Source organism: Agelaius phoeniceus, chromosome 5 (assembly GCF_051311805.1).
Source record: "Agelaius phoeniceus isolate bAgePho1 chromosome 5, bAgePho1.hap1, whole genome shotgun sequence".
NCBI lineage: Eukaryota > Metazoa > Chordata > Aves > Passeriformes > Icteridae > Agelaius > Agelaius phoeniceus.
Window position 1 is genome coordinate 12,802,551 of NC_135269.1, and position 23,042 is coordinate 12,825,592.

A 23,042-nucleotide genomic window follows, 5' to 3' on the forward strand; every position below is an offset into this window, starting at 1 on the left:
GAAAAGAAAAGATTGATGATTTTGTATTGACCAGGCAGTTTAATGTAGCTGGTAGTTGAAAGCAGCACCCCTCTTTGCCAGCTGTTCTGGAGGACTCTAAAGTTTGAACTGAGAAGAAACTAAGATGTTCTTTGTTCCTTAGCACTAGTGAGATTCAAGCTACCATGTGTTAATGCTTCACTGCCTACCCTGGCAGATCTAACTGTGCTTTACAACTCTCCAAGAAATGCACTGCCCTAAACATAGCTGAGGGATTACACATCATTTTCTGTTAAAGGTTTGGCCATCAGTTTATTTAACTCATTTAATTTCCTCATATCTGTGTCTATTAAGAATTTATTTTCACATATTCTGGCTTGTTTTTTGTCTCAGTTTGGATTTGTTCCTTTCTTTCCTCTTTCTCTCTGTGTTCCATGCTGTCAGGATGATTTGCAGTTCCATTGTCCCACTCTCGCCACCATTTTCCCATCATCTTTCAGGCACCTGCCTCCCCCTTGCATTAAACCCAGCTATCCACTGCAAGGCTGGGAGTAAATAAATGTAGAAGTCCAAGGGCCTTTCACTATTTGCACTAAGAATCTGTTTGCCTGGTGTTTTCTTGCACAGAGAAATTAGGGCTTCATCCTGCTCTTCCCAGTCCTGTTTGCCTAAAACTGCTGGTAAAACCTCACAGGAAAGAGGTGCTCTCCATACACATGGCTCTCAGAGCCACTTCTTTCCCCTGGGAGGTGACATGTCCACCTCCAGCAGACAGCGGGGAGAGGACCACACCTCCTAAGGCAAATCAAGAATTTTGGTTAGCAGAGCTGGCTGTTCCCTGGCCTTGCTCTCTCAGTCCCCAAGAAAGCTGTGTGCTGGCTGGGAAACAGTCACCTAAGCCATGGAGAACATCTTGGGGGGGAGCTGAACAATCAGATCCCCATCCACTGGGCATTGGCACATCTAAGCATGCACCTCCCTGCTTCCCTCATCCTAGGAAATTTGGCAAGCAGGAAACAGCCCTGGCTCTAGGTGGACATGAAAGCTTCTGGGAGTGAGAGGGAAGTCAGTCTGCCCTTTTCTCATACCCTCTCTAACACCAGCCTCGTGGCAATGGGATGAAGCAGCATTCCCCCCACTGAGAAGAGAGAAATAGGAGCTGTGGGAGCATGGGGACCACCTGCCCAGTCCCTTATAGCCTCCCTCTCTCTTGAGGGAACCTTGAGCTTCTGCAGATATCTCTGTGACCCCCAGCTGCAGATGAGAGCTGAATCAGGGAGGGAGCTCACTCTAGGAATACAATAGAAAATGTCCCCTTGGAAGTGCCTGCCAGGGACACCACTCCTCTCTCTCCACCCAAGTTATGTATCCATGGGGACAGGGGACCAATCCTGCCGGGGCAAACCCCAACGAGGCAGCTCCACGCCGGGAGAAGGAGCCATTTGGGACACGTGTAGCCAGAAACAAGGAGAGCCCCCAGCAAAGTCTCACTGGAGATCACTGGGCATCTCTGGATACGGACGCGGTTTCCTTTGGAATAGCCTCCCTGAAAGTTGCTGTCTCCGCCTGCGCTCCCCGGGAGCGACTCCCGGTCCCTCTGCAGGGGAGGGAAGTTCAGCATGAGCAAACACGCGTTTCCCCACGAGCTTGCTTTTTGTTTCCTCCCAGAGAAGGGCTGAGTGCTTTGTTCTGTGGTTCCAGGACCAATTTAACCCCACTGCGGTTTAGAGCGCTGTAAATTACTCGGCTCCCTCGCCCTCCCTCTCCTCGCAGGAGCCGCGGCCGAGGGGCGTTTGGAGCGGCTGGGGAGTGAGGGGGATCGGGGAGAGGGATGTGTTTTAAACGTTTTAAGCTCAGAAGCGGCATTTTTTTTTTTCCCCTCAGGAGGCGTGTCTAGCACGTAGATCTATAAAGAGGAGAGCCGGCAATGACGGATGCTCTGTCAAACTTAAAAGGTGCCAATTACCACGGAGTCACCGGGTGCCATCACGATGTACCTGCCGAGGTTGATTGAGAGCCGGGCTCGGGGAGGCAGCGCTGCTCTCACGCGTGTCGGTGGCGGGGGGGAATCTCCGCTGACAAGGCACGGAGGAGGTGAGGGTTACACGCCAGGGGTTTTCAGGACCTGGCTTTTATTTCCTTGGGAGATCACCCTTGCGAGGAGGCGAGATGCTGGCCGCTCGGGCGAGGGGATGTCCCTGCAGCGATCCGTGACGGCCGCACGGCGCTGAGCAGCGGCACTGGGGAGCCCCCTGCAGCTGGGCACGGCCACCTCCTGCCTTCACTCACAGCAGCCGTGCTGCTGGAGCCATCCCCGCACCTCTGTCCTGTTCTGCAGCGCAGGGACACAGCCTGGGGAGTCCCCAAGACCGCCGGGGTCATCCCAGGGCAGGGACGCCCCCCGCTCCCTGCTCGCCGCTGTGGGAAGGGCTGAGTCGTGCTCGCAGCCGCTGAACTCTAATTAAATCTCCAGAAATAAACGTGCACAATCAAACACTCGCTGGGAGGGAAAGAATAACAATAATGATAATAATAAGGGGAAGAAGAAGAAGCAGGCGTTGTGACTTTTGAGGCTGCTGGCCATCCTGATTAGCGAATGTTAAAGTGTGTTAAGTGCCAAGGGCTCAGAGACAAGCGTGGGAGGTGCAGGGGTGGCCGGGGCTGAGGCTCTGTCTGGCAAAGGAAGGGACACCCAGACTGTGGAGGTGGCTGTCCCTTGCCCTGGCACTTGAAGTGAAGACAGCAATCAATCCCATGGGGCTGTGGCATGCTTATGGCATGCTTCCCGCCTCCAAATATCAAAATCAAATATCCAATACCAAATATCTGATGCCAAATTATCATCTGAGTGGCTGGATATCTGTCTTCCAACTCTGCTGTGAAGTCCAGGCAAAATTTTCTGTGAAAGCTGAAAAACCAAGGGGCAGAAGTCAGGTCTCAGGTGCCTTGATTTTCATGAAAAGCTCTAAGTAATCCAGCCCTTAAATCATGTGAAAGTGCTTTCACATAGAGAAACACAGCCTTGTTTACTGTACTTACACTGTACCTGTATAACACAGCTACCTCCAAAATTCAGAGCTCCCCATCTCCAAATTAAGCTGGTAGTAAGGAACAAAAAAGATCATTTAGTTCCAACTCCACTACCATGGGCAGGGACATCTTCCACTAGATCAGATTGCTCAAAGCCCCATCCAGCCTGGCTTTGGACCCTTCCAGGCAGTAGCCCTACAGGACTACCCTGAAGGCACATCACCCTCTTTGGGGTAAATCTACCCCTAAGACCCTTCCAGGAGCAACAGCTACATGCACATGAGTCATGTAGACAGCTCTCTTCCTGCAGCAGTCTCAGGCCAAGAAATATTTGGAGGAGTGGAGGTTGGAGTGGAGAGGAGGGGAGTGCTTGGGCTGTAGCTCCTTCAGCCTTTCAAGACAAGAGATGGGGCAGGGGAGGCAGCAGCCAAAAGCCTGGATTGCCTTCATGAAGTCCACTTCTCTTTTCTGCACTTAGCACTTCCCCCCTGCTATGCTTTGGACAATAGATGAGATGGGTTCCGCTCTCCTGCTTCCCACTCCGACAGCCCTATCCCAAGGGAAAAAGCAAACTTCAGAGCACAAATCAGTTCTGGTCCAGGAGAGAGGCAAATAAAAACAAAGAAAACCTAAAGATTTTTATATCAAGATTACATCCACAGAAGTGGCAAGTTTTCTTATACAAAATTAACACTTCTTAGCCTAGTGACAGTTAGTTAAAGAACAATTCTTTACACCCTGTGAGAATTAACTCTTGTTCTCAGAATGTACCTGTTTTCCCTTATTTGTCATTGTGCAAAATGTGCAAAATTTATTTGTCAATGTGCATGAAAATTTCAGAACCACAATCAGTTTAAGAAACTGAACTGGATTTAGTGTAACAACATTTTTCCACAATGTGTGGACCTCCGATGACTGCAATAATCTAAAAGCAAGATCTCCGTGTCTCTTTTTCCTCCCACATATTGCTTTTACACTTACAGCTATCAAGGAGTTGGATTAAAAGAAAAAACAAGAAAAGAAAAAATAATCAGAAATAAAGAGGAGAGTATTGCAGGGAAAGATGGGGAGAAGGTAATTGAAAAAACAAAAAAGTGGTTCTGATGTGCAAATTGTAGATAAAGACTTATGATGAGAAAGAGGGGAGTGCCTGATGAGGAAGACGGGAGAGTGTGTTGAGAGATAACAAGAACCAGTAATTTCTATTCAGCAAAGCCACCAAATCAGAGAGCGGTGCGATCTTATTGGAGGAGAGCCTTCAACAGCAACTAATCCTGTCATATTGAAAGAAAATTGTAAATGTTCTCTGCAGAAATTGCCTTCCCATTGCAGCTAATCGAGCCCACTTGGCGCTCGCACACATCACACACCCCCGCACGCCCTCCGGGCGGGCAGCGAGCGGACCCACAGCCGCGGCAGCCGGCAAGGACATCCACCCGAGATGCTCACCTAGGCAAAGCTTCCCTCGCTCGCCACCAGCCCAGCCAGGGCGGCAGCTCACCCTCACTTCCCCACCAGCTCTGGGGAAGTGTAAATTATTACCGGCTCACTCACGAGTCCCGGCTTCACCTGTTTTTAATTACTCCAGTTTTGTCTAAACCTTTAAGTCAGGTTCGATAGCACTATTGCTCTATATTTTTTAAATGTTATTTTTTTTTTTTTTAAAGCTCAGCTTGGCTGAACTGAAGCAGCGACTCCCGAGGGTGTGCGTGTATATGTGTGTGCCTGTGGGTGTGGGAGGGCGAGAGGGAGCGAGAGACAAAAACTCCATCAGCCCGGACAATGCCACCTCTCGTTTAAAGCTCCCAAGCTGTTATTCTTTCCCCGCACTATCACGGTACCGAGCGCTCTGTGTTTCCCCCAGCCCAGCCCCCCTGGCTCCTGGTGGAAGATATGGAAGAGGAAGATAAAGCCGCTGGCTGCGGGCGCTGACGGCGCGCAGCCCGCATGCCTCTGCCGCCGCCGCTCCAGCGAGCCGCTTGCAGCGGGATGAGATGCAACTTCTGCTAATTGGATCACAGGTAGGAAAGCTTTGCTTTTTACTGACGTTTCCCCTCTCTTCTTTTTTTGCTTTTTTCTTTCCATCTTCTTTTTTTTGGTCTTTTTTTTTTTTTCCCTCTTGGCTTTTCTTTCACGTCCTCTACCCTCCGCCCCTTCTTCGCCGCACCTAGGATTTCATCCGCTGCTGTCATAGGAAAGCTCCCGCCAAGGAAACAATGTCTAAGAGACGAGCTTTTGCTTCCTGGCAGAACAAGCAGAGCAGACCATAGGGAAACTTTTGCTGAATGGGTCACAGCTGAGCGGGCCACCGGTGAGAAGCAGCGAGAGGAGATTAGGCAAAGCGATTGTCCCCAGCACAGAGCCCTTGTCTGTCGAGTTTCAGTTGCGATATTAATCCCAGAACCGAGCCTGTCGTGGCATAGCGGGAGAGACACAGTAGAGAAACCTTCACATTTTTCAAGCTCCGTACACAGGGGGGTTTTATTACAAAAGCTACATTCCGACACAGGCTCATCTGCCGGGCTGCCGCTCCCAAATCCCGCTGTGACATGTTTGCCGGCGACTCCTGCAAAATGTCAGCGGGAGCGGGAGCGGAGCCGTCCCCGGGGAGCGGAGCCTGCCCGCGGTGCGCGCTCGCTGTCGGGCGGGACGGGGCGGGCGGGATCGGGATCGCTGCCCTGCGGGCCCAGGAGGGATGCGGGGTGCCGGGGAGGGAGCTGCCGGCGCTTCCCTCGCCCCCCGAGTCCCCGCTGTGCCCGGGAGCAGCTCCCGCTGCCCCATCTCCCATGTCCTGCTCGGGGAGGGGAGCGGGCTCGGAGGTGGGAAGGGTCTGGGCTTTCCCCGGCTCATTTCCGGCCCCGCTTCCCCGCATCCTTGCCCTGGCTTCGCTCCCTGGAGCAGGGAGCAGGGTGATGCGGGAAAGGATGGGCCGGGGCCGGCTCGTCCCCCTGTCCCGGTCCCGGCCGTGTCTCCGGGCTCCTTTTACTTTCGCCCGTGCACCACCATGGGGTGCTTAGGGCCAGAAGGAGCGAGCTGACACTGAGAGGGAACTCAGATCAAGCTGTGGGAGAAAAATTTCCACCCAGAAACAGCCCTGGGGCATCGAGGTGCTCGTGCAGCCCCACAATAAGGCTGTGTCGGGGACTCTGAAGGGACTAAGTGCTTTCTGCTTTCAGGGCACTTCTCCTGGCTTTGTGCCTTCCCACCGGGCTGCCCCGTGGCTTGGCGGCTGCCCCAGCACCAGGGTGATGGGGAAAGGCGGGCTGGGAGCTCCTCTGCTCTCCCCTGCAGGGCAGCCGCCCAGCCCCAGGGCCCTGATGCCAGGTGCTCCTGGAGAATGGCTGTGCCCGGCCCATGAGTGAGTCCTTACCCCTTTACTGGGTGAAGAACAAGGGACAATTCCTCCCACCCCTGTAAGATTGTTTATTCTTACTGTTTTGATTTGCTAAAGTTCCTCCCAGGGCAAGGAGATGGCTTTTCCAGCTGGAAATTCTTGTTGTAAATCTAGCCAGAATGACATCTATTCCCAATTTTATGTGTCAACCAGTGTGTTGGCACATTGGCTTGTCCTTGTCCCTTAAGGAAGATACTCTCTTTGCAGAAAGAAAAAGGCAAGGACAAAAAAAGGTCTAACCTCTGCTTGACAGCCTGTTCTTGCAGCTATTTGGTGGATAAAGCAAATCCACAAACTATAAAAAAGGATAAGGAAGGTTAATACAGGAGAGCAGAAGCATGCATGCTGTCTGCCTTTATGGTATTGCATCACTTGCAATCACAACCCCTGTCTGAATACACACCAGCTTTGATTGTGTGGTTTATGACCACCAGCTGCTCTCGGTGATTCATCTATAAACCTCTTTAAGCTACACAGAATACAGTTCCTTGTTCCTTTAGGATCTCTTGGAGTGTAAGTTTGGTTGAACTTCCCCTCTGCAGGAGCCTGGACTGTTTGGCTTTGCACCAGGAGAGTGAGAAGTGCAGTAATCTCACTGGTTTGTTGTGCCCCACTGAGCTGCCCCCTCAGCACTCTGATTTCTGCATTGTAGTCCACCTGGGAGCAAGGCACAATATATGGGAAGGGGGGGTCTAGGATATCCCCAACTTGTTTTGGATGGAGGGCAAAATTATAAAAAGGAGAAGTCATGCTTTTCTCCCATCCAAACCCAGGATTTTGAGTAGTGTCCTCTATCCTAATGGTTGTAACTGCATCTGGGCAGAGCTCAGGGAGGCCTGGACCATGTGTGATCAAGGATTTCCTGAGGAGATGGAAGGCACAGCTGCCTGGCTGTGCTCTGTCACATCCATCCAGGATGGAGACACAGACACTGAAAGGAGGAAACTGAGGCCATCAGTTAAAAACAGAATCTATAAACAAAACTTTTTTTTTTCCCTCCTAGGTGTTCAGCCCAGTGCCCGCTGCCACTTTGGTTGTCACCTCTGGGCTGAATCCCTGCGTGTATGTCATGGTTCTCAGCTACTCCAAATGCTTGCAGCCCGTTTGGTGTCTCATTCAAAAGTCTTTTGAGGACACCTACTATGAAATCCCTCACTGTTGTTAATATAATCCCAGGAGGTTGCTCTGTCCCACTTCACTCCTGTAACCCACTCACCCGTTCACCCAGCTTTCCCTTCTCCGCTAATATCATGACCTACATGCAAAAGATGTATTTTCTGGTCCTGTTTCCATAGCAATGCAGCACGGGGAACTCAGACAAGCCAGTAATAATGAAGCCAATTCCCTTTCTGTGAAATCAGGACCTCTTTGAAAGTTGAGTTCAGTTTAAGGCAAAGTAGGAAGCCGCGGAGAGTTTTATTTCCATCCCGGAGCCCAGGTCCCCGCGCCCTCTAGTGCCAGAGGCAGGCGAGGAAGAGCATCCCCGGGACCAAGGAACGTGAGGCTTCATAGCCAACTGCAGCGCAGGAAGACAAGCAAGTGGTGTGAGAAAAGGACATTCTTCCATTCTTCCCAGTGTCTGTTGCCAGTCAGGTCTGCTAAATCCCAAGCTGCAAAAAAGGGCAGCTAATGCTCAGTTGATTCAACTGATCCTGGTTTGGTCACTCGGAGATTATGGCTTGGGTGGGTTATACTGTGGAGTAAAACGTGGGAAGAAATTGAAGCTGGGAAGCTCAGACTATGTCTGACCATTTTTTTGGAAATTTTGGATCTCTCTGGATTTGAGCTTCGCAGCTTGAAGCCACTCTCAGCTAATTTTGAGAGATTTGAAGGCACAGAAGAGGATTACTCACTCGTGAAACTGCTGCCCTGACCTTCTACTGGCTGTTTAGGTGGGTGGATGGGATAGGCAACAGTAATCAGGCTAAGGAAAGCTGAAGGGGTTCAGATGCAGCTCATATGATTGACAGGGATAACTTTTCCACAAATGCTTGTAGCCTCAAATCTTAAAAAGCTTAAATTGTATGCTGGCATTTAATGTATGGTAGCATTAAATTGTGTGGTAGCATTTCAAGGCCTGTTAGCTCCATCTCAGAGATTCCCATCTCTAAGAACCAGGCTGCACAAAGAGCCAAGCACTGAGAACTCCTGAGGCTAAATGGGACTCCACGCACACCACCCACCCATCTTTTCCAGTTCCTCTATTTTGGCAAAGGTAGCTTTCAGTTTTGCCAGGGTCTCCACAGCTTTTCCTGTGTCAGAGCTGCCCAAAAAATACAGTTCCCTACTTGCTTGTCCACATCCCACCAGCTGACTGCCAAACACCTGTGCCTAGCAGATTGCATTCCCTAGCTCTCCACATTAAATCGAGGAGGGATCCCTTGCTGACTTATCCCACCAGCTTCCTACACTTCCCTGATTGAAGTGGGCAGAATTAAAAGTTGAGACCACTCCTGAAGTTGCATTAAAGGGCTGCCTCCTTTTCCCATACACCCTGAGCTTGCTGCTATGTTGAAATGCTTTAGGCTGTGGAGCTGTCAGTCGTTTTGGACTGCCTGTCCTACCTTATAATCTATATTATTACCTATGTCTAACACCATCTATTCCCCATAGGAAGGGTTATACATCAGTAGATCTTCCAAAGAATATTCTCTCATATAGCACAATTTGAAGTTCCAGGAGGATAGCATAGGGTGAAGTGAGTTTCATTTCGTTTCCATCAAGGACTTCTTAGAGAATGCTTGCCAATGCCACTAAGATGTGCAGTGGGATTTCAGCAGTTCACGTGCTTCATATATTTGTTTTTAAGGATATGATACAGGTTAAATGAAACCACATTTAGGGCTAGCTGCTTTGCTCAGAGTCTTCTGCATGTTTTCTGTTTGACAAGATGATTCTTTGAGTCCCATCATTCCAGTATTTCTTGAGACTCCATGGGCTAGATTTTGATCTTAATTACATTCTTTCAAATCAGGGATGCCTCCAGTGATTTTAATTGCGTCTGCTTTATTCTGGTGCAATTGAGCTCAAAATTTGACTTTCACAGAAACATAGCAAGTATTGTAATTAGAATATGCCAGTGTTTTGACAACTGTTCATGGAACAGCTCTGTTTCATCAGACTCTGCTGAAAGGGAAATGCAATGTGATAATGGGCATTGGGAATAGCACGGGGCACCTCTTGCAGTGATGGCAATAAAGATCTCTGTGAGAAGTCACAACATAAATAGGCGAGAAATTCTGTAAATCAGCATTTTCCAGGATTTCCCTAAGCTCTTAGAAAAGCTCTGAGTAAATGTAGGCATGTTTTCTTTGATTTTGGTTGCTTGTGTTTTACAGTTTGGTGTTTGGTTTTGTTTGGGGTTTTGTGGCTTTTTTTGAGAGAGGTATGAGACAAAAATATCTCCATAGGTCTTTCTTCTGAATCATTGTCAAAATTAGTGTTGGAAACCAAGGTGATTTAAAAGAATTTTCTTGCTTAGTGATTTCTCTGGCTCAGGATTTTCAGGTAGCCTGAGTATATAAAGATCTCATTATTTCTGTGCAGACAGGATGATCTTCAAACATGAAGATTAGATCCTTTTCTTTTGTAATCTGTTCCACCTCGTGAGAAACAAAAATTAGCAAAAATGATACATGGGGAAAAAAATAAGTTTCTGATATAGACCATAGCATTTTCACAGATTCCTGAGAAATTTTCTCTCAGCTTTGCAGTGAATTACTGATGTCTATTCTAAACTCATCTGTCTCATGCTCAGTCAATTAGAAAACAGAGCAGTCATATATTGAAAATTATTCATAACTTTGTTCATGAGTAATGGCAACAAGCTTATTCTGCTATTATTTCTGAAATCCTTTAAAGCAAGCCAGTGACCAATGATTTATTCATGAAAATATTCGCACGTTTCAAAACTTTCATGAATGTTAGCATGAATAATTAAGGGAATTTGTGTTATTTGTTCTCATTGCTCATTATTTTCCTATTCAAAAAGGCATCAGTCATCCACTTACAGAGCATTAGAACATAATGATTACAGTATTGGATCAGACAGGTGTTTTGTCTCATCCTGTAGAGTGTTTTGATCAATGTTGGTTACCAAAAAAGGCAGGTGTAGTTAATGCTGCCCTAGATATCTGCACTGCCCTCAGGTAAAAGGTTTTTATACCCATCAGCTTGGGTTTGCTCTCTACCCAGAGATCTTTTCCAAATGACAAAAAGATCTACTCACCTCCCTCCCCAGGTGTAAACCTCTAGAGATTTTAGACAAGCTGCAGATGTACTCACAGGCCAGATAAGCAGCTAATCCGGTTTTGCGTCCCAGTGAGTTCAGTACCTTAGTGATAGCATGTAGCAGGCAATTCAGTAGGTTAATTAAATATTTTCCTTGGAAAATCATATTCCAGACAACCTTTGTTCTATTTAAATTAGTTGTCTTTCAGTGTTATTGATACCTCTCTTTTATGTTAAATGAAAAGACCAACTGGAACAGCCAGTTCATTGTATAGGTGTCACTCATTTAATCCCCCATTAGAGAAGAAAAGAACAATAAAGTAATTTCCATTTTAACACCTCTTGCTCCTCCCATGCTAATGAAAGTTTGGGGTTGTTTGGTTTGTTTTTTTTTTTCTGACCACTGCTGTAATAGAGCAGAATAGGGTTGTTCACTGTAATGCCATAATGAGTGGCCACAGCTGGCTTAGAATCCAGAAAGGCTTCCAAATCTTTCACTCTACCTGTGACTGTTCTGCCTCAGCCAATATTAATTTCCATTAGCTACCCAAATGTTAGGTTCTCCCAATTCAATTAACATACTACAAAATACTTCATTTCTTATTCTTTTTTCCAAGAGCAATAATTTCAGTAAAGAAGTTCTACGTTCTTGGACAACCCGACTGATAATATTTTGCTGTGAAAAAGGATCACTCATGTGTAGCTTCTCTTTTCTCTTTCCTAACCAGCTTCCAGCTTGTAATAGTAATTTTCCTATTCTATCACAACTTAAATCTGTCAAAGAATTTAATGCAATATAGAAATACCTATATATGTAGGCTTGTCAGGTTGGTTTCTTGGTCTTTTAACTTGATGCTTCAAAGAACATATATCAGACAACATTTTCTTAAAAAATCTATGATTCTTTTTTATCCTCTCCTATATGTAAATCCAATTTTTGTTAGTTTCAGTCAATTAAGGTGGAAGTAGAATGAGGCTTTTCAGTATATAATACCTAAGATTAATCCTGTGCCTGTCCTAAAGATAGGTATGTTTGTTGCTACCCCCTGTCCTTCTGCAGCGTATCTGACTCCAGCAACAACTTGCATATTTTTGCTATCAGCACAGCCACTTCAATTTCAAATGCTTTCCAAACCCTTGCATATATAGCCATGAGGTCCTTTTGATATGCTGCTGTTTAGTTTATCAATTTGTTCCATTGTTTCCCCTTTCAGAGTTTCACGTTCTGACAGCTCATGTGCTTCCTTGTCTTGGAAAAGAAATAGGTCGAACATGGATATCAGCACAGCATCATTTGCACAGAAGATTTAACCAAAAAAATAATTCAGTACCTCTGCAAAGTCCTTTTCCTCATTAATTATTCCAAATAGTCCCTTGATGTGCAGTAGATCCCACTGGCTCCCTCCTGAACTGGCAGAATTTAAGAGCTTTGAGAAATGTCCTGCAGTTCCTCTCTCTGCACACACCCCCACCAGCTCTTGTCAGTTTGTGCATCCTTGATCCTCTTCATTTACAGCTGACATTTTGTTTGTGTTTTATTTTAACTCCCTCCCTTAGCCATGGGCTTCACCAGACATGAAGTGTCATTTCCACAAATGTGGTTGCTTGGCTCAAGCAACTTCTTGGACCTTCACATTTCACAACAACTTTTTTCCTGCCTTCCCTTCCAGTTTGCTTTCCACATGACCTCACTGAATCAGAAACTGTCTGTTGTTTTGAATCTGTGGATTTTACTTTCTCTTTTGTTCTTTTTTTTTTTTCGTTTTTAATTTCATTTATTTCTGCCTTCAGTACTTTTTAAGCAGCTCACTAATTATGAGCAGTTTGTCTTGCATTCTTAATGCAGTAATAGGTTTATTATTTTTCAATGTTTTGACTGTTTCATGTCTTCAGCTATTTAGTTAAGAGCACCTGCTCTTATGTTCTCCACTTATTCTGAAAATCCCTTAGGAATTGGTGGGGTTTTTTGATCTGTTGGTACCATTTGACTTACCAACACACAGGTGGGTGGACTCACTGATGGTTGGTTACAATTTTATTAGACATTTTGATACCTCTTTGATGTCTCTCCATAACAACCCTTTGAATACCCCAGACATTTCCTGGAATAAGGGTGCTAGTGCTTGACTAAGGGTGCTAGTGCTTTGTGCAAGCATCAGGCTTGAAGTAGAGAGGATATTTTTTCACTTAGCACACTGGACTGAGACCAAGCTGATCACAGATAAGCTCCTGACCATGCCACCCACCTGCTGCATGAGTTTTGACACATTCCTGTGGCCTGACACAAAGCCTGCTGAGGTCAGAGACCAACTCTTGTTACCTTGGGTAGGCTTTGGCTTGGCATCCTGAGGCAGGGACAATAATTCTTCCTGGTCCCATGACAGTGTTGTAGGGATTTGCTTCCCGCAGATTGTCAGATAGTGAAGTTCAGCTGTGGTGCTGCCAAATGAAAAAAAAGGAACAGACAGACTCCATACAGAGGGTTTTTCTTTGCACTGGAATGTTGGAAAATTGAGCCTTTAGGAGATGCTTAGTGGGAAAGTTTCTGTTCAGGAAAGGAGGATAAGCTAAAATGTTCAGTATCCTCCAACAAAAAGGTACTGAGGCTGCAGCTGCTCCAGACCTTGGTGAGAAGTAAAAGAGAGATGTTTTCTCTGCTGTTGCTTTTCCATGCTCAATCTGATCCCCTGATCCATTACTGGCCTCTTTCACCCACACAAATTTCACTTTTCTAGCACTGTATATTCAGCTGATGAAAGCTGTCAGAGCACGAATGACATGAAAGGAGAGGCCACCACCACAGAAAGTGCTATATTTAACCTGGCAATGTCATGCCTTCTCAGGATGACCTTGAGCCCTAACACTGAGAATTTAAACAGGGAATCTTGGTTGTGAAGCTTCTTCCTTTAGCCAAACATAGAAGGCTCTTAAATATGAAGAAAAGTGGGAAAGAAGTAAGGTAAAATAAGTTTTCCTTCAGCTTTTGACATTTGTGATAGCCAGCACACTTAACTGCCACTAGAAGAGTACATGAAGGGCTCACTGTTAAATTCTCATTAGAAATGTCTGTTTGATGTCTGCTAGTCATTTCCACAATCTGATCCACTGAGAGTAAATGTAGGGATTTTTACTGAAAGGTTTTGACATCAGAAGCAGTTTCCTGCAAGAAATACCCTACTGATATTAATTATTTTGCTATGTGCTTCAGTAAAGGGGAAAAATCCCAAAAGTACACAATTGGGAAAAAAAAGTAAGGAAGGAAAAAAGAAAGAAGATGAACAAAAGCTTTTGTTATGTTTTGTCTGAAGAAAGCCTGTAACTATCTCTCTCCCTTTCTTTAGCAAAGAGTGAGACTGTTTATCTCCTACTTTGAAGCACAGGGAAATGCAAAATAACAGGTTTAAAAAAGCCCAGGTAAGTCAGGCACTGCCATCCTTTCTGAATGACAGATTTGACAATTAATATTCCACATTATTGTCTTCAATTCCTCTTAAAAATCGAAGTAGGGTGTGGAAATTACACATGGCTAAAAAGATGAGGAGTCATTTTCTTGTTAGTACTTTCAGAAAGTAGTGACAAAGGCTGAGTTCCTGGTTTCCCCACAGGTTGCTGACATGGCCTTGGACAAGCTCAGTAACCTCCTGTACCTCAGCTTCTAACATGGAAATAGTATAAAAAAAAACATTTTCATTCTCACAAGCTTTGTCTGCTCTTCCTGTTTAGATTTTTAAAGTGTTTGGCAGCATTTCTGGAACAGTCAGCACTAAACCTGCCCTTAAACATACCTAAATTTGGGCATCCATAGAAAGAAATGAATTATATATTATCTTTCAAATGTTCAGTCGCTTTTTATTCCATCTGCAAATTATCTAATAGCATGGGCCTTTGGGGAGTCAGAGCCTTTCCACTGACCCCTGGTGTTGCTGGCACAGGCAGCTACACATGGGATGGTATCCCAATTTATGCTGGGGTGGTGGTACCACTGTGTGCTTGTTCCCTTTGCTGCCACACACTTCTGAGAGTGTGGGCACTTCTGAGCAAAGTGGGAACTCTGGCTCAGGGAGAGTTGCTTTTGTAGCCAGAATCATCAGGTGAGCCCTCTTCTCTGGACAATGCTCAGCCTGCTTTACTTTCTGTGCTCACCTGAAATTTTTTGTCCTTCTTGGCCAGGTTCTTACTAAAACCAAAACTACTGTAAGACACTAGGGAAAGTTTTCCTGAGGGAAAGGCAGGTGCAAAGCTGCAGAGAGAAAGCACTTAGCCCCACAAACCAGCAGCAGCAGGATTTACCCACTTTGGGGACACAGTGGCAGCCCAGATATCAAATGTGCTGCTCTTCAGGGAGAGTGTGATGGCGCTTGCAGGGGTCCCAGGATGAGGGAAGAGACGAGGATCTGACTCCATGTTTCAGAAGGCTGTTTATTATTTTATGATATATATTATATTAAAACTATACTAAAAGAATAGAAGAAAGGATTTCATCAGAAGGCTGGCTAAGAATAGAATAGCAAAGAATGATAACAAAAGTTTGTGGCTTGGACTCTCTGTCTGAGCCACCGGGCTGTGATTGGCCATTAATTAGAAACAAAAACATGGGCCAATCACAGATGCACCTGTTGCATTCCACAGCAGCAGATAATCATTGTTTACATTTTGTTCCTGAGGCCTCTCAACTTCCCAGGAGGAAAAAATTCCCAGGAGGAAAGGATTTTTCATGAAAGATGTCTGTGACAGGAGAGTCACAGACATTGGCTCTGGCTGCTGTGGACAAAAAGTGCAGTTTCTAAAGACTCAGTCCCACTGAAGACTGTCTGAATCACCTTTTCCTGGGGCACAGGCAGGCTGGGCATTCTCTCTCAAGGGGAATGTAGCTATCAGCATGTTCTGTGATGCTATGACTTGAATGAGCACCTTGCCCTCCCTGCACCTTTCTCTTCTCCACTGTTTAAGAGTGGGAACACCAAGTTTCCTCAGTGCAGGTCAGTGGGCAGGACCAGCTGAAGGTGCCCTGATTTTGTGCTAAGGATGACAGCATAACAAATGCCTACAGCACAACAGCAAAGGAAAAAATGCATCCTCTGTATTTTCTGATATTCTTTGGGTATGTTCAGGTTGAGTCAGCTAGGAGACTCAGAGACTTCTGACTGTACACCTTAGCAGGTGAAAAGTTCTCAATTTAACTTTTATTCCAGTTTGAGTAGATGGAACAAACAAAAAGGTCTTCAGCCCTTTCCTTCAAGGCAGGAGGAAGCTGTGGTTAAAGCTGTTTCTTAACCCTCTGGCAGTGGTGTTAATGCAATACAACAAAAAGAACAAGGCAAAAAGCCCAGGAGAGCTCTCCCTCTTTTTTTTCTTTAAGAACTTATTTCACACGAATAGCTCCAGATCAACATTTTATTCATTGTACATTATTGCCCCTTAAACAAAGGAACAAAATTAAAAACACAACCAGAAAAGAAGAAATTTTTTTGCAGCTGAACACATAGAGAAGAGATGATAACTAAACAAGAGGAATCACTTGCTTATTTTGAAGGTCTAATAATTCCTCATTGTTAGGGATCACAGCAACATATTTTTGTTGTGCTGACACCCTTATCTCTTCAACCTCCTGTGTTCTGCCATGAAGCCAGTTCCTGCACTGCAGCTTTAAGGAGTAATTATCACCCTTTCCTGGCTAATGATTCGTTCTTGTAGAGGCCACCTAGAAGCCTCCTGTGGTCGTCATGCCAACTCTCTGCCCCAGTCTTCTTTAACCCGCTCTTTTCTGCTGCAATGCTCAGCCACAGGTGGGCTCTGAGGGGCATTCGGGCTGTGCACAGCCCAGCCTGCTTTCACAGCATCCTGGACACTGAAAGGGCGCCCAGCATCACCGAGCGAGCACAGACGCAGGGATTTTAAAGGCTGCTGTCTCTTGCTCAGCCCGTGTTCCCTGCCATGGTGTGAGAGGATTAGGATGTGTGCTGAGTGGCAGAGCTCTCGCTGCTCTGCAGTGAGCCGCCCTGGGTGCTGAGACTGCAGCCCCAGCGGAGCCTGCTCCAGCCCTGTCAGCTGGCAGCACCTCGCTCTCTCTGGCACCAGGGCTGGACAAGCTCGGCTCGGGGGGTGCTGATGAGGCAGGCATGAAAGCAGAGGAGAGGTGCTAAAAGAGGCCAGCACCTCAGAGCACTCAGATGCACTTGGCTCTGGTAGGAGCCCAGGTGTGTTTCCAGCTACCCCTCAGTGCTGCTAAGATGTCAGTCCTTTTTAGAGGTGGAATCGATTAGCCAGAAAGTGAGAACATCACTGTCTTTGCTTTAAAGTGGTGGGCATGGCTCAGCGGGGAAAAGGGAGGAGGACTGCGTGTTGTCTGATCTCCCACCATTCCTTAAACTCTGAATTGAATTGCACTGCGAGGAAAATGAGAGCTGATCTTTGCTGAGATAAGCGTTCTCAAGTAAATTAACAAAACAATGACAGAGCTATTTGTGTTCCTGTAGGAAATTGTCATATGGGCTAGGGTGCATCCTGCAGGCTGAATGGTGCAGGAGCAGAACCAGCTGCCTCAGCTCAGGAATACTTGGGATTTGGTACAATATCTATTTTGTTTTTCTTTTGCTGCTTGCTGAAATGACTACCTACAGCCCCTCAAGGGCAAAAGAAAAAGAAATCTGTAAGAACCTCTCCATATTCTCCACAACAGAGTACACACAGTTGCTCTTATCACTATTTATACATAGATGAATATGTTATCTTCCACAGTGAGGAATGAAAGGATTAATTGGAGAAATAATCTGAAAATCAAATGCTTCTTTCCTTGATGTTTTTTAAAAGGATAGATTTTGCCAAAGCTGTGCCATGTTTATTTTTAATAGTCTATTTAATAATCTATTAATAATCTGTTTAATAATCTATTTAATAATCTATTTTTAATAACCTCTAATTAAACATCTAACCAAAGAGAGCAACATTTTTACAAAAACAAGTTAAAGATTGATTATTATATGGAAAGCAGTGCTCTGTTTTGGATTGGGAGAAGAGAGAAGAAACTTTCTCTCTTTGGTCTACATCCAGCAGGTTGAAAACAGAGAACTCTTCAGTTCAGTTTCCCTTTTACTCCTCCACCCTCCATACTCCTCTTCCTTCCAACATGCACTTCTCATTTCTCTTTTCAGAGACACAGCCTTGTCAGTCCCAAAATGACTTTGTCTGCTGTTTGAGTCTTTGAGTCAATGAGTTATGATCACCCATCCAGCCCCATCCACACACAGAGCTACTGATTTTCTTGGTTTTGCACATTCACTGCAGGAGCACCACGCTGTTTTGAGCAGTTTACAGTCTGTCCCTCCTGTGGGGTGGTCTGGCTGTTATCTCTGCCCTCTCAGCCTAAGGAAGAGGGGGCAGGACACAACAAGTTGTTAGGCTTGTGAGAGAAATTGTGTGTCTTCCCAATAGCCTGCAAGAGGGCTGTGTGAGGATGGGCTTTTCTAAGCACAGACATCCCCTCAGTCTGGGTCTCAGCAGTCACTGGTCCCATCAGACAGCTGATGCTTTCTTTTGCTTTCAGATCATTGAAAATAAAATGACCTATGCTGAACAATCTGTTAATTGTCATTAATTTGTCCACTGGATATTTCCCCCCTATATTTTAAATTGTACATCTGCAAGTGTGCTGGCTAAGCTTCACATTCTGATTAATAGTTTCAATTATTATGTCAAGGCCAAGAGATTCTTTAAAGCTTTTCACATTCAGTATTGAGAACTTGGTACTTTTTGTGTGTGACTGTTGACTTAACACATGTGAACCAGCTTCCCACCTCTAAATTAATGGTATCTGATATTTGTAGGCAGAAGCTGAAGGTGCTCTGGACAGGCTGGACAAGAGCTGCTCCCTTTTGCTCTAGGAATTGCTCCAGAGCAGCACAGCTGAAGGGAGAGATTGCAAACCAGAAATATCTTGGAGAAAGGACAAACCCAAAGGCATGGGCTGTTCAGCAGGGGCTGCATTTATTGTTCCTTGCCCCACATCAGATAATTATTGCAAATCACTGGTGGCTGACTCCATACCTCAGCCTGTTCTTGATCACATCTTGCAGGAGGATCTTTTGGTTCAATACCTGTGAACATAACACTGATCTGTTATGGTTTAGCATTATTCTGCATCATCCACATGCCTTTTTAAAGGCACTTGCCTTTAAAAAGATATTAAACTGCAGGTCTACACTGTGGGTAGTAGCAGAAACTCCCTTTGGGCATGTTTTCCTTGAGTACACCAGGACTGCTTCCACACAAGACAGAAACTCTGCTGCATCTTCTCCATCCTGGAAGAGGCATAGAGTTCAGTCCACTCCAAAAGTGCAAACCTGGCTGGCCATGTGTGTCCCAAGGAAAATGTGCGATCTTAAAATAGACTTGGCTTCCCTGGGGAGTTAATTTTTGTCTCTTTTTGTCTCATGGTCTCCTTCACTTCAGCATTGGCTGCTCCATCATCCCCTTTCTTGAAAACTTTGAAAAAACTTGCTCAGCAAGCAAAGGGATTCCTGTCTTATGACATTTCTGCTGCTTTAGCACTGCCTTTTTTTGTACCACCTGCTGTCTCTTCAGCTCATTTTAGGATTGAGGCAACTGCTCTTTTATTTGCTTTGGGTTGTATTTCACCACTGAACAAACACCCCAGAAATGTTTGTCACATCAACTGCTCCACACTGTGAGTGATAGTCCCTGGATCTGGCACAAAATACTAAAGGAATGAAATAGTATCTAGTCTGAGCAAAGACTGCAAAATCTTTCATTAGCTTTTCACCCACATTTGTTAGCATCTCCTCTTTTACACAGAAAACCTGTTCACACATGCTGAAAATATAGGGCAGCACATTTGAAAATATTTGCAAAGTATATTTTACTCAGTGACTTTCTTACTGTTAAGCAGCAGAATATGCACAGTTGCTGAACTAAGAAATGTAATGCATTTTTAAGAAGTATTGGTCAATCATGTGGAAATAGACATCACTCTCAAGTATGATTAAAATTACTCGTGGTATCTATGATTAAAATTACTAGTGGTATCAGACCTCATGTGCCTGATTTTACATTGATTACTGAGGTCAGAAAGCTCTGACCTCAGTAATCAATCAACCTCAGAGATCTTTCCACTTAATAAAAGGCTGTTGATTATTGAGGAAATTGATTTTCAAAGAATTAAATATAGCTACTGTATTATTTTATATGGTATTTTATAGTAAATAATAGTATTCTTTATTTACTACATAATTTATTATATATATATATATAAAAGTCAGCTTGTGATTGCTGTACTTTTGAATAGGGGCATTAGTGATGTCTGCCTACTTGGAGGTTCTTATGTTTCAAAAATGTCTCAGAGCCATAAAAAATGCCCAAAAAGAGCATGGGAGCCTCACAGGGCCCCAGGGACCTGTAAATAGACAGCCAAGTGTGATAAGTGGCAGGGTTAGATAAATTCTATTTGAGACGTCACTTCTAAAGAGTCTGTTCTTCATTTGTTGCACTTTGTTAGCAAAGCAGAGCTTCTAGAAATCTATTTCAATGCATCAGAGTAAACAAAAGCAGCAGGAAGAATAAATGTGTTCTGTCTAGTCTCATGCTGATGCCAAGGGGCCAGAACCCAGATGTCCTGACCCTGAGTTCAGCCCCATGCTCTTATTATTGGACTATAATTTTACATGAAGCTTTCTTTCTTTTCTCCTTTTATTTTTTTCCCCGGGGTGCTGGGGGGTGGTGGTACATTGTATTTGTTCACATCAGCCAAGGCTGAAGCAAAAATATTATGTATAATTACAGAGCAAGGCAGGCTCATACGTCACCCATCAGCATTGTCTCATGGCTGGTATTATTCTCTGTTCTTACTCACCCTCATGTCACTGCTGCCTCTCTTCCCACCTCGAAGGCTGAACTCCTCCTTCCTCTGACAGGATGTACAATAGCCAGAGCACTATAAATCAAAGCCTAGAATCAGGAGAATTAGAACAGATTGGAAGTGCCAGTTCCTCAAGAAGGAAAAGAAGGAAACAAGGCAGCAGGAGATCAGAAGAGTGATTGCAGCTTCATTACAAGGGCTGCTCTACCATCACTACAGGTTATTGCCTGTCACAAACTGTTTTTATTTCCCAGCTCCTGACTGGTGGAGATCTTGATCTGAAATAAATACCAGCCATCCACTTATTTTATAAATCTCCTGGCTGTGATCACATTTAATATTTACTTGTCACCATTTTTTCAAGTAAAATCTGATTTTATACTTTTGGTATCTTTATTGTAAAGCAGCAGCAGAGAGGTTGAGAATTACTGAGGAGCTTTTACAGGTCCATGTGCAGTGGGACTGAGAGGGAATGAACTCAGGCAGATCAAAAGGCAGGATAAACTGTGATGGGTCTTCCATGCAGTGGGATCAACATAAACTCCTTTCTTAATCAGGTCTGGACATTAATCATACAAGTGGTCTGCAATACTGAATTTTTAAAGCTTTCTTTCATTAATTTATTTACTAGTTAAAAGAAAAAAAAAAAAAAAAAACAACGAAGGAACCATCCAAAAATAATCTTATTCTGTAACATCAGGTTGAAAACTGAGGATTTCAACAAAATGTCATCGGGACTTTCAGATTTCAAGTAAAAAATGTCTGGAGCAGAAAGAGGTGAAGACAGTTTCTTCCCTGAATGCTGAATCTTTGCTAAGTGTTTGTGTTGAGAGCAGATCTCCATACTGACTTTTCCATGGGGGGCAAAGTCATCTCTTTAGGATAAATAATTTTTTTTTATTTTAAGATTCATGTGTAAAACAATAACTGATTTATTTTTTTTTAGCAATCTATAATTGTTAGACCTCCCATTTACACAGCCAGCTCAGCATGCCCAGGTTTGTTTTATAGAAGTTGTGTTTGGAGGTAACTTGAGCACCATTTGCAGCTTTGCTCACAAACTCATGGGCTGGCTTATCCTCCCTGTGCTCTGCAAGCAGCCAGGTCCTTGGGGTTATACTTTTTGAGTGGCTGCCATCTCTAAAGCATCCTCTGTGGTTTTAGTTTTAGGTTGAGTGAGTGTTCTTCTCCTGCTGACACTTTGGACGCTGTCACTCTCACAAGTGGTCCCTCAGAAGAAGTTAGGAGATTTGGAGGAGTAACAGGCATTTATTTGGGCCAGAACTGCAGCATTTGAGTCCTGAGTGGGAATGAGGAGCTCTCTGACTGTCTCCAAACAATGAGGGAGAGATGCAGCTCTGATTTCCCCCCTGTGTGCTGTAATTCTGCACAGGAAGGCTGCTGGTGGCACGGCACAGGAACTGTTCTTTCTGAAACATGCAGGATGGAAGGGCACCTGTACAAGCAGCAGAAAATCTGCAGGGAGTCAGGGTGGGCTCACTGTAAGAGCTGGCAGTGAGCAGTCTGCTTGGGTTTGTAGTTATGCATTTGCACTGCTCTTTACTGCTGAAGTTTTGTGCCCCAGTCCCATTAGTCAGGATTTTGACATGCAGCCAGTGGAAGACAAAATATTCACTCCTTATTTTAAAATAAGTTGTTTGAGACTGAAATGATCTGATTTTGGTACTTTAATGAAGTGTCCCAGTGCTGCTTTAGGTTAACATTTCATTGTCTGGATAATTGTCCTGAACAGAACAGGCTAAGCTGAAGTCTCATTGCAATAACAGGAACAACAAAAAAATAAAAATCATCAGGTTTGCTTCATGAACCTGTTTCTCACCTGAGATGTATTTTCAGTGTCTAAATGGAATTGAAGAGTTAGATTTCAGCTATGCTTCTCTCTATTGAAAGTCCAGATTTAGAATGAAGTATTACCATTTTAGTGATTTTTTTTTTACCCTTTCTCTTAACATTCCTTAATTAATTTTTAAGGCTCTGAGCTGACACCATATTTGCAAGCTTTCCATTTCCAACTGAGTCTTCTTTCTAAACAGTCTTACTCTTTCATTTTCAGTCTTTATAGTATTTCTTTATGTATTAAACTTCCTTATTAGTATATATATTATAGAATTACTGCTGTCTCTAATGAAAACCAGTATTTTAGAGCAGAGAGAGTTTATTTCTTTTCAGATTCAGTAATTTCCTATGCTTAAGAACAAGAAAAGACCTATTTGGAGAGGAAGATAAAAAAAGAGAACAGCTCCAACTGTCAGTACCTGCCATTTATTTGTATTAAAAAGCAATGACTGCCAAAAATTACAGAAGGTCAAGAAAGTTATTGCTTTAATAAATTTATTAAAGAAGTTTCCTCAGTAAAATATTTGATTTTCTATCAGCTAAAAATTCTAGTGGAAAACATCTGCATAGATTAAAAAGAAACAAAACAACAAAAACTACTAATTGCTTCATTAGAAATGCAAAAGAAAAAAAGAAATGTAAATCCATATTCTTGGGTTTCAACAGCTTGTTGAAACTCTT

The 23,042-nt window shown here is 44.3% G+C and overlaps 1 protein-coding gene across 2 annotated transcripts in view; it reads left to right on the forward strand.

Moving 5' to 3' along the window:
* The first annotated feature begins 4,285 nt into the window (after positions 1-4,285).
* CHRM2 (cholinergic receptor muscarinic 2) overlaps positions 4,286-23,042 on the forward strand; it is a 90,459-nt gene continuing 71,702 nt past the window's right edge. The window contains exons 1-2 of one of the 2 annotated variants that reach the window (XM_077178321.1): positions 4,286-4,620; positions 4,874-5,030. The gene's annotated coding sequence lies outside the window, so the exon portion shown is untranslated. Of the gene's footprint in view, positions 5,031-23,042 lie in introns of both variants that reach the window. The other variant, XM_077178322.1, reaches the window with a different exon arrangement.